The sequence below is a fragment of the Drosophila bipectinata genome, unplaced genomic scaffold, assembly GCF_030179905.1.
Source record: "Drosophila bipectinata strain 14024-0381.07 unplaced genomic scaffold, DbipHiC1v2 scaffold_205, whole genome shotgun sequence".
Taxonomy (NCBI): domain Eukaryota; kingdom Metazoa; phylum Arthropoda; class Insecta; order Diptera; family Drosophilidae; genus Drosophila; species Drosophila bipectinata.
The window spans coordinates 27,501-37,568 of NW_027222849.1; the positions used below are offsets into that span (position 1 = coordinate 27,501).

At 32.4% G+C, this 10,068-nt stretch overlaps 2 non-coding genes across 2 annotated transcripts; both read left to right on the top strand.

Annotated features, from left to right (window-relative positions):
- The first annotated feature begins 552 nt into the window (after nt 1-552).
- Nucleotides 553-731, top strand: LOC138927221 (5.8S ribosomal RNA). Its single transcript, XR_011443748.1, has one exon. It is a non-coding gene; the product is annotated as a 5.8S ribosomal RNA (ribosomal RNA).
- A 320-nt stretch (nt 732-1,051) lies between these two features.
- On the top strand, nt 1,052-5,001 carry LOC138927220 (large subunit ribosomal RNA). Its single transcript, XR_011443747.1, has one exon. It is a non-coding gene; the product is annotated as a large subunit ribosomal RNA (ribosomal RNA).
- The last annotated feature ends 5,067 nt before the right edge of the window (nt 5,002-10,068 follow it).

A 10,068-nucleotide genomic window follows, 5' to 3' on the forward strand; every position in this document is an offset into this window, starting at 1 on the left:
TTGCGTGATGTATTGTTCATATTAAATTATGCGCATACATTGATAAATGCAACACCTAAAATATACATTGTTGTACCTGATATACAGGTTAATGCTTTATATAATATTAAAACAATATAAATTATATTTATATTGATTATATAAAACTAAGACATTTCGCAACAATTATTTTAGGTATATAAAAAAATTAAACATATTTTATATGTTTAAATATAGACGAATATATTGAATATAAATTGCGTGTATATTTAATTAATATACATGCGTTGCGTGATGTATTGTTCATATTAAATTATGCGCATACATTGATAAATGCAACACCTAAAATATACATTGTTGTACCTGATATACAGGTTAATGCTTTATATAATATTAAAACAATATAAATTATATTTATATTGATTATATAAAACTAAGACATTTCGCAACAATTATTTTAGGTATAAAAATAACTTTATTGAAGGAATTGATATATGCCAGTTAAATGGTGTATTTTTAATTTCTTTCAATAAAAACATAATTGACGAATTGTATATTTATATATATTTATAAAACTCTAAGCGGTGGATCACTCGGCTCATGGGTCGATGAAGAACGCAGCAAACTGTGCGTCATCGTGTGAACTGCAGGACACATGAACATCGACATTTTGAACGCATATCGCAGTCCATGCTGTTATGTACTTTAATTAATTTTATAGTGCTGCTTGGACTACATATGGTTGAGGGTTGTAAGACTATGCTAATAAAGTTGCTTATTATTATATATTTTTATAATGATATGCATATGGTATATTATTGGATATATTTATATATTCATAATATTAAATATAAAAGCAATTATCTCAAATATTTATAAAAGAAAAAATGAAGATATACAATTCTTTCTTTTTTCAATTCAAATAATACTGAGAAATGTCTAGCATAAAAAAAATTAAATTTTTTTTAACTAGAATTGTCTCTTATTTAAAGATGCGAAAATTGAAAATATATCAAATATATTGTTCTTCATAGAGATATATTGTTTATATATATATATACATTGCTTTATACAACCTCAACTCATATGGGACTACCCCCTGAATTTAAGCATATTAATTAGGGGAGGAAAAGAAACTAACAAGGATTTTCTTAGTAGCGGCGAGCGAAAAGAAATCAGTTCAGCACTAAGTCACTTTGTCTATATGGCAAATGTGAGATGCAGTGTATGGAGCGTCAATATTCTAGTATGAGAAATTAACGATTTAAGTCCTTCTTAAATGAGGCCATTTACCCATAGAGGGTGCCAGGCCCGTATAACGTTAATGATTACTAGATGATGTTTCCAAAGAGTCGTGTTGCTTGATAGTGCAGCACTAAGTGGGTGGTAAACTCCATCTAAAACTAAATATAACCATGAGACCGATAGTAAACAAGTACCGTGAGGGAAAGTTGAAAAGAACTCTGAATAGAGAGTTAAATAGTACGTGAAACTGCTTAGAGGTTAAGCCCGATGAACCTGAATATCCATTATGGAAAATTCATCATTAAAGTTATAATATTTAAATAATATTATAGAAATAGTGTGCATTTTTTCCATATAAGGACATTGTAATCTATTAACATATATAATTTATCATAAAATATGACTTATAGTTTATTCAAATTATTATGCTTGCATTTTAACATAGGATAAATGTCATTAATTTGATAAAGTGTTGATAGATTAATAAGAATACAGTGCGTTAATTTTTCGGAATTATATAATGGCATAATTATCATTGATTTTTGTGTTTATTATATGCACTTGTATGATTAACAATGCGAAAGATTCAGGATACCTTCGGGACCCGTCTTGAAACACGGACCAAGGAGTCTAACATATGTGCAAGTTATTGGGATATAAACCTAATAGCGTAATTAACTTGACTATTAATGGGATTAGTTTTTTAACTATTTTATAGTTAATTAACACAATCCCGGGGCGTTCTATATAGTTATGTATAATAATATTTATATTATTTATGCCTCTAACTGGAACGTACCTTGAGCAGATATGCTGTGACCCGAAAGATGGTGAACTATACTTGATCAGGTTGAAGTCAGGGGAAACCCTGATGGAAGACCGAAACAGTTCTGACGTGCAAATCGATTGTCAGAATTGAGTATAGGGGCGAAAGACCAATCGAACCATCTAGTAGCTGGTTCCTTCCGAAGTTTCCCTCAGGATAGCTGGTGCATTTTAATGTTATATAAAATAATCTTATCTGGTAAAGCGAATGATTAGAGGCCTTAGGGTCGAAACGATCTTAACCTATTCTCAAACTTTAAATGGGTAAGAACCTTAACTTTCTTGATATGAAGTTTAAGGTTATGATATAATGTGCCCAGTGGGCCACTTTTGGTAAGCAGAACTGGCGCTGTGGGATGAACCAAACGTAATGTTACGGTGCCCAAATTAACAACTCATGCAGAAACCATGAAAGGCGTTGGTTGCTTAAAACAGCAGGACGGTGATCATGGAAGTCGAAATCCGCTAAGGAGTGTGTAACAACTCACCTGCCGAAGCAACTAGCCCTTAAAATGGATGGCGCTTAAGTTGTATACCTATACATTACCGCTAAAGTAGATGATTTATATTACTTGTAATATAAATTTTGAAACTTTAGTGAGTAGGAAGGTACAATGGTATGCGTAGAAGTGTTTGGCGTAAGCCTGCATGGAGCTGCTATTGGTACAGATCTTGGTGGTAGTAGCAAATAATCGAATGAGACCTTGGAGGACTGAAGTGGAGAAGGGTTTCGTGTGAACAGTGGTTGATCACGAGTTAGTCGGTCCTAAGTTCAAGGCGAAAGCCGAAAATTTTCAAGTAAAAATAAATATTACAATTATTGTGAAAATTATATACTTGAATAATTTTGAACGAAAGGGAATACGGTTCCAATTCCGTAACCTGTTGAGTATCCGTTTGTTATTAAATATGGGCCTCGTGCTCATCCTGGCAACAGGAACGACCATAAAGAAGCCGTCGAGAGATATCGGAAGAGTTTTCTTTTCTGTTTTATAGTCGTACTACCATGGAAGTCTTTCGCAGAGAGATATGGTAGATGGGCTAGAAGAGCATGACATATACTGTTGTGTCGATATTTTCTCCTCGGACCTTGAAAATTTATGGTGGGGATACGCAAACTTCTCAACAGGCCGTACCAATATCCGCAGCTGGTCTCCAAGGTGAAGAGTCTCTAGTCGATAGAATAATGTAGGTAAGGGAAGTCGGCAAATTAGATCCGTAACTTCGGGATAAGGATTGGCTCTGAAGATTGAGATAGTCGGGCTTGATTGGGAAACAATAATATGGTTTATGTGCTCGTTCTGGGTAAATAGAGTTATAATCATTTATGGTTGTAACTTGTTCCCCGGATAGTTTAGTTACGTATCCAATTGTGGAACTTTCTTGCTAAAATTTTTAAGAATACTAGTTGGGTCAAACCAATTAGTTCTTATTAATTATAACGATTATCAATTAACAATCAATTCAGAACTGGCACGGACTTGGGGAATCCGACTGTCTAATTAAAACAAAGCATTGTGATGGCCCTAGCGGGTGTTGACACAATGTGATTTCTGCCCAGTGCTCTGAATGTCAAAGTGAAGAAATTCAAGTAAGCGCGGGTCAACGGCGGGAGTAACTATGACTCTCTTAAGGTAGCCAAATGCCTCGTCATCTAATTAGTGACGCGCATGAATGGATTAACGAGATTCCTTCTGTCCCTATCTACTATCTAGCGAAACCACAGCCAAGGGAACGGGCTTGGAATAATTAGCGGGGAAAGAAGACCCTTTTGAGCTTGACTCTAATCTGGCAGTGTAAGGAGACATAAGAGGTGTAGAATAAGTGGGAGATATTAGACTTCGGTTTGGTATCGACAATGAAATACCACTACTCTTATTGTTTCCTTACTTACTTGATTAAATGGAACGTGTATCATTTCCTAGCCATTATACGGATATATTTATTATATCTTATGGTATTGGGTTTTGATGCAAGCTTCTTGATCAAAGTATCACGAGTTTGTTATATAATCGCAAACAAATTCTTTAATGAGAGATGCATTCATGTATTATCGATTTGAAAATTTGGTATAACTCCAATTACTCAGGTATGATCCAATTCAAGGACATTGCCAGGTAGGGAGTTTGACTGGGGCGGTACATCTCTCAAATAATAACGGAGGTGTCCCAAGGCCAGCTCAGTGCGGACAGAAACCACACATAGAGCAAAAGGGCAAATGCTGACTTGATCTCGGTGTTCAGTACACACAGGGACAGCAAAAGCTCGGCCTATCGATCCTTTTGGTTTAAAGAGTTTTTAACAAGAGGTGTCAGAAAAGTTACCATAGGGATAACTGGCTTGTGGCGGCCAAGCGTTCATAGCGACGTCGCTTTTTGATCCTTCGATGTCGGCTCTTCCTATCATTGTGAAGCAAAATTCACCAAGCGTTGGATTGTTCACCCATGCAAGGGAACGTGAGCTGGGTTTAGACCGTCGTGAGACAGGTTAGTTTTACCCTACTAATGACAAAACGTTGTTGCGACAGCATTCCTGCGTAGTACGAGAGGAACCGCAGGTACGGACCAATGGCACAATACTTGTTCGAGCGAACAGTGGTATGACGCTACGTCCGTTGGATTATGCCTGAACGCCTCTAAGGTCGTATCCGTGCTGGACTGCAATGATAAATAAGGGGCAATTTGCATTGTATGGCTTCTAAACCATTTAAAGTTTATTATTTATATTTTAAACGACAATGGATGTGATGCCAATGTAATTTGTAACATAGTAAATTGGGAGGATCTTTGATCACCTGATGCCATGCTAGTTACATATGAAAACATTATTTAATACAATGACAAAGCCTAGAATCAATTGTAAACGACTTTTGTAACGGGCAAGGTGTTGTAAGTGGTTGAGCAGCTGCCATACTGCGATCCACTGAAGCTTATCCTTTGCTTGATGATTCGAAATATAAAAAAAATGTAAATATGCATGTGTAAATATGTATATTTAGTATAAAAAATCTTTATATGCTATATCTAAGAAAGCATATAAGGATTTATCACGGGTTGTCCACGTTTCCCTACTAATTGTGGCCTACTAACTGTTTCGTCATCTTATTAGTGACGTGAAAAATGAAAATAATATTTTTCATTTATATTGTTATAAGTCTTAAACCTTAAGACGGCGGGAGTTGAATTACTTTCGTTTAGGTAGCCAAATGCCTCGTCATCTTATTAGTGACGTGAAAAATGAAAATAATATTTTTCATTTATATTGTTATAAGTCTTAAACCTTATAACGGCGGAAGATGAATTACTTTCTTTTAGGTAGCCAAATGCCTCGTCATCTTATTAGTGACGTGAAAAATGAAAATAATATTTTTCATTTATATTGTTATAAGTCTTAAACTTTAAGACGGCGGGAGTTGAATTACTTTCGCATAGGTAGCCAAATGCCTCGTCATCTTATTAGTGACGCGCATGATTCAATTCAAGAGATTCCTTCTGTCCCTATTTAAAACCTCACGGATATTAAAAATATTAAACATATATTGTTATAAGTCTTAAACCTTAAGACGGCGGGAGTTGAATTACTTTCGCATAGGTAGCCAAATGCCTCGTCATCTTATTAGTGACGCGCATGATTCAATTCAAGAGATTCCTTCTGTCCCTATTTAAAACCTCACGGATATTAAAAATATTAAACATATATTGTTATAAGTCTTAAACCTTAAGACGGCGGGAGTTGAATTACTTTCGCATAGGTAGCCAAATGCCTCGTCATCTTATTAGTGACGTGAAAAATGAAAATAATATTTTTCATTTATATTGTTATAAGTCTTAAACTTTAAGACGGCGGGAGTTGAATTACTTTCGCATAGGTAGCCAAATGCCTCGTCATCTTATTAGTGACGTGAAAAATGAAAATAATATTTTTCATTTATATTGTTATAAGTCTTAAACCTTATAACGGCGGAAGATGAATTACTTTCGTTTAGGTAGCCAAATGCCTCGTCATCTTAATAGTGACGTGAAAAATGAAAATAATATTTTTCATTTATATTGTTATAAGTCTTAAACTTTAAGACGGCGGGAGTTGAATTACTTTCGCATAGGTAGCCAAATGCCTCGTCATCTTATTAGTGACGTGAAAAATGAAAATAATATTTTTCATTTATATTGTTATAAGTCTTAAACCTTATAACGGCGGAAGATGAATTACTTTCGTTTAGGTAGCCAAATGCCTCGTCATCTTATTAGTGACGTGAAAAATGAAAATAATATTTTTCATTTATATTGTTATAAGTCTTAAACTTTAAGACGGCGGGAGTTGAATTACTTTCGCATAGGTAGCCAAATGCCTTGTCATCTTATTAGTGACGCGCATGATTCAATTCAAGAGATTCCTTCTGTCCCTATTTAAAACCTCACGGATATTAAAAATATTAAACATATATTGTTATAAGTCTTAAACCTTAAGACGGCGGGAGTTGAATTACTTTCGCATAGGTAGCCAAATGCCTCGTCATCTTATTAGTGACGCGCATGATTCAATTCAAGAGATTCCTTCTGTCCCTATTTAAAACCTCACGGATATTAAAAATATTAAACATATATTGTTATAAGTCTTAAACCTTAAGACGGCGGGAGTTGAATTACTTTCGCATAGGTAGCCAAATGCCTCGTCATCTTATTAGTGACGCGCATGATTCAATTCAAGAGATTCCTTCTGTCCCTATTTAAAACCTCACGGATATTAAAAATATGAAACATATATTGTTATAAGTCTTAAACCTTAAGACGGCGGGAGTTGAATTACTTTCGCATAGGTAGCCAAATGCCTTGTCATCTTATTAGTGACGCGCATGATTCAATTCAAGAGATTCCTTCTGTCCCTATTTAAAACCTCACGGATATTAAAAATATTAAACATATATTGTTATAAGTCTTAAACCTTAAGACGGCGGGAGTTGAATTACTTTCGCATAGGTAGCCAAATGCCTCGTCATCTTATTAGTGACGCGCATGATTCAATTCAAGAGATTCCTTCTGTCCCTATTTAAAACCTCACGGATATTAAAAATATTAAACATATATTGTTATAAGTCTTAAACCTTAAGACGGCGGGAGTTGAATTACTTTCGCATAGGTAGCCAAATGCCTCGTCATCTTATTAGTGACGCGCATGATTCAATTCAAGAGATTCCTTCTGTCCCTATTTAAAACCTCACGGATATTAAAAATATTAAACATATATTGTTATAAGTCTTAAACCTTAAGACGGCGGGAGTTGAATTACTTTCGCATAGGTAGCCAAATGCCTCGTCATCTTATTAGTGACGCGCATGATTCAATTCAAGAGATTCCTTCTGTCCCTATTTAAAACCTCACGGATATTAAAAATATTAAACATATATTGTTATAAGTCTTAAACCTTAAGACGGCGGGAGTTGAATTACTTTCGCATAGGTAGCCAAATGCCTCGTCATCTTATTAGTGACGCGCATGATTCAATTCAAGAGATTCCTTCTGTCCCTATTTAAAAACTCACGAATATTAAAAATATTAAAAATATTTTCATATGGATATGCAATCGTATGGATATCCAAATATGTGTGGGAAAGTCGTACTTCCTATACGATAAATGACCGGATTGACGAAACCGTGTTCAAAAAGGTATATAGGGTAGGTGGTGTTCGGCCTACCAATATAATATTAAAATAATATTATATTAAACAGAAGATCGCCAGTATTAATATATAAGCATATGGTTATGAATACATATGCATATAACATATATGAAAATATATGAATATAAAAAAATATATATGGATATGAAAATATCTATAAGTATATGAAATCTATCGTAGGTGATGAGGTTAGCATACCATATCATACATAATATAATAAGTTAATTATATTTTATGAAATATGGAAATATTAGAAATATATAAAAATATTAAAAATATTTTCATATGGATATGCAATCGTATGGATATCCAAATATGTGTGGGAAAGTCATACTTCCCATACAATAAATGACCGGATTGACGAAACCGTGTTCAAAAAGGTATATAGGGTAGGTGGTGTTCAGCCTGCCAATATAATATTAAAATAATATTATATTAAACAGAAGACCGCCAGTATTAATATATGAGCATATGGTTATGAATACATATGCATATAACATATATGAAAATATATGAATATAAAAAAATAGCGATTGACACGAAAATATTTATATGTATATGAAATATAGGGTAGGTGAGGGTGATAGCCTACCGAATAATATACAATCGAATAGTCTAATTATATTATATTAAACATGGAAATATTAAAACTATCTTTATAATATTAAAAATATTTTCATATGGATATGCAATCGTATGGATATCCAAATATGTGTGGGAAAGTCATACTTCCCATACAATAAATGACCGGATTGACGAAACCGTGTTCAAAAAGGTATATAGGGTAGGTGGTGTTCGGCCTACCAATATAATATTAAAATAATATTATATTAAACAGAAGACCGCCAGTATTAATATATGAGCATATGGTTATGAATACATATGCATATAACATATATGAAAATATATGAATATAAAAAAATATATATGGATATGAAAATATTTATATGTATATGAAATATATGGTAGGTGATGGTGATAGCCTAACATATAATATATAATATAATAATTTAATTATATTATATTAAATATGGAAATATTAAAAATATATTAAAAATATTAAAAATATTTTCATATGGATATGCAATCGTATGGATATCCAAATATGTGTGGGAAAGTCATACTTCCCATACAATAAATGACCGGATTGACGAAACCGTGTTCAAAAAGGTATATAGGGGAGGTGGTGTTCAGCCTGCCAATATAATATTAAATAATATTATATTAAACAGAAGACCGCCAGTATTAATATATAAGCATATGGTTATGAATACATATGCATATAACATATATGAAAATATATGAATATAAAAAAAATATATATGGATATGAATATTTATATGTATATGAAATATATGGTAGGTGATGGTGATAGCCTACCATATAATATATAATATATAATTTAATTATATTATATTAAATATGGGAAATATTAAAATATATTAAAAATATAAAAATATTTTCATATGGATATGCAATCGTATGGATATCCAAATATGTGTGGGAAAGTCATACGTTCCATACAATAAATGACCGGATTGACGAAACCGTGTTCAAAAAGGTATATAGGGTAGGTGGTGTTCGGCCTACCAATATAATATTAAAATAATATTATATTAAACAGAAGACCGCCAGTATTAATATATGAGCATATGGTTATGAATACATATGCATATAACATATATGAAAATATATGAATATAAAAAAATATATATGGATATGAAAATATTTATATGTATATGAAATATATGGTAGGTGATGAGGATAGCCTACCATATAATATATAATATAATAATTTAATTATATTATATTAAATATGGAAATATTAAAAATATATTTAAAAATATAAAAATATTTTCATATGGATATGCAATCGTATGGATATCCAAATATGTGTGGGAAAGTCATACTTCCCATACAATAAATGACCGGATTGACGAAACCGTGTTCAAAAAGGTATATAGGGTAGGTGGTGTTCAGCCTACCAATATAATATTAAAATATATTATATTAAACAGAAGACCGCCAGTATTAATATATAAGCATATGGTTATGAATACATATGCATATAACATATATGAAAATATATGAATATAAAAAAATATATATGGATATGAAAATATTTATATGTATATGAAATATATGGTAGGTGATGGTGATAGCCTACCATATAATATATAATATAATAATTTAATTATATTATATTAAATATGGAAATATTAAAAATATATTAAAAATATTAAAAATATTTTCATATGGATATGCAATCGTATGGATATCCAAATATGTGTGGGAAAGTCATACTTCCCATACAATAAATGACCGGATTGACGAAACCGTGT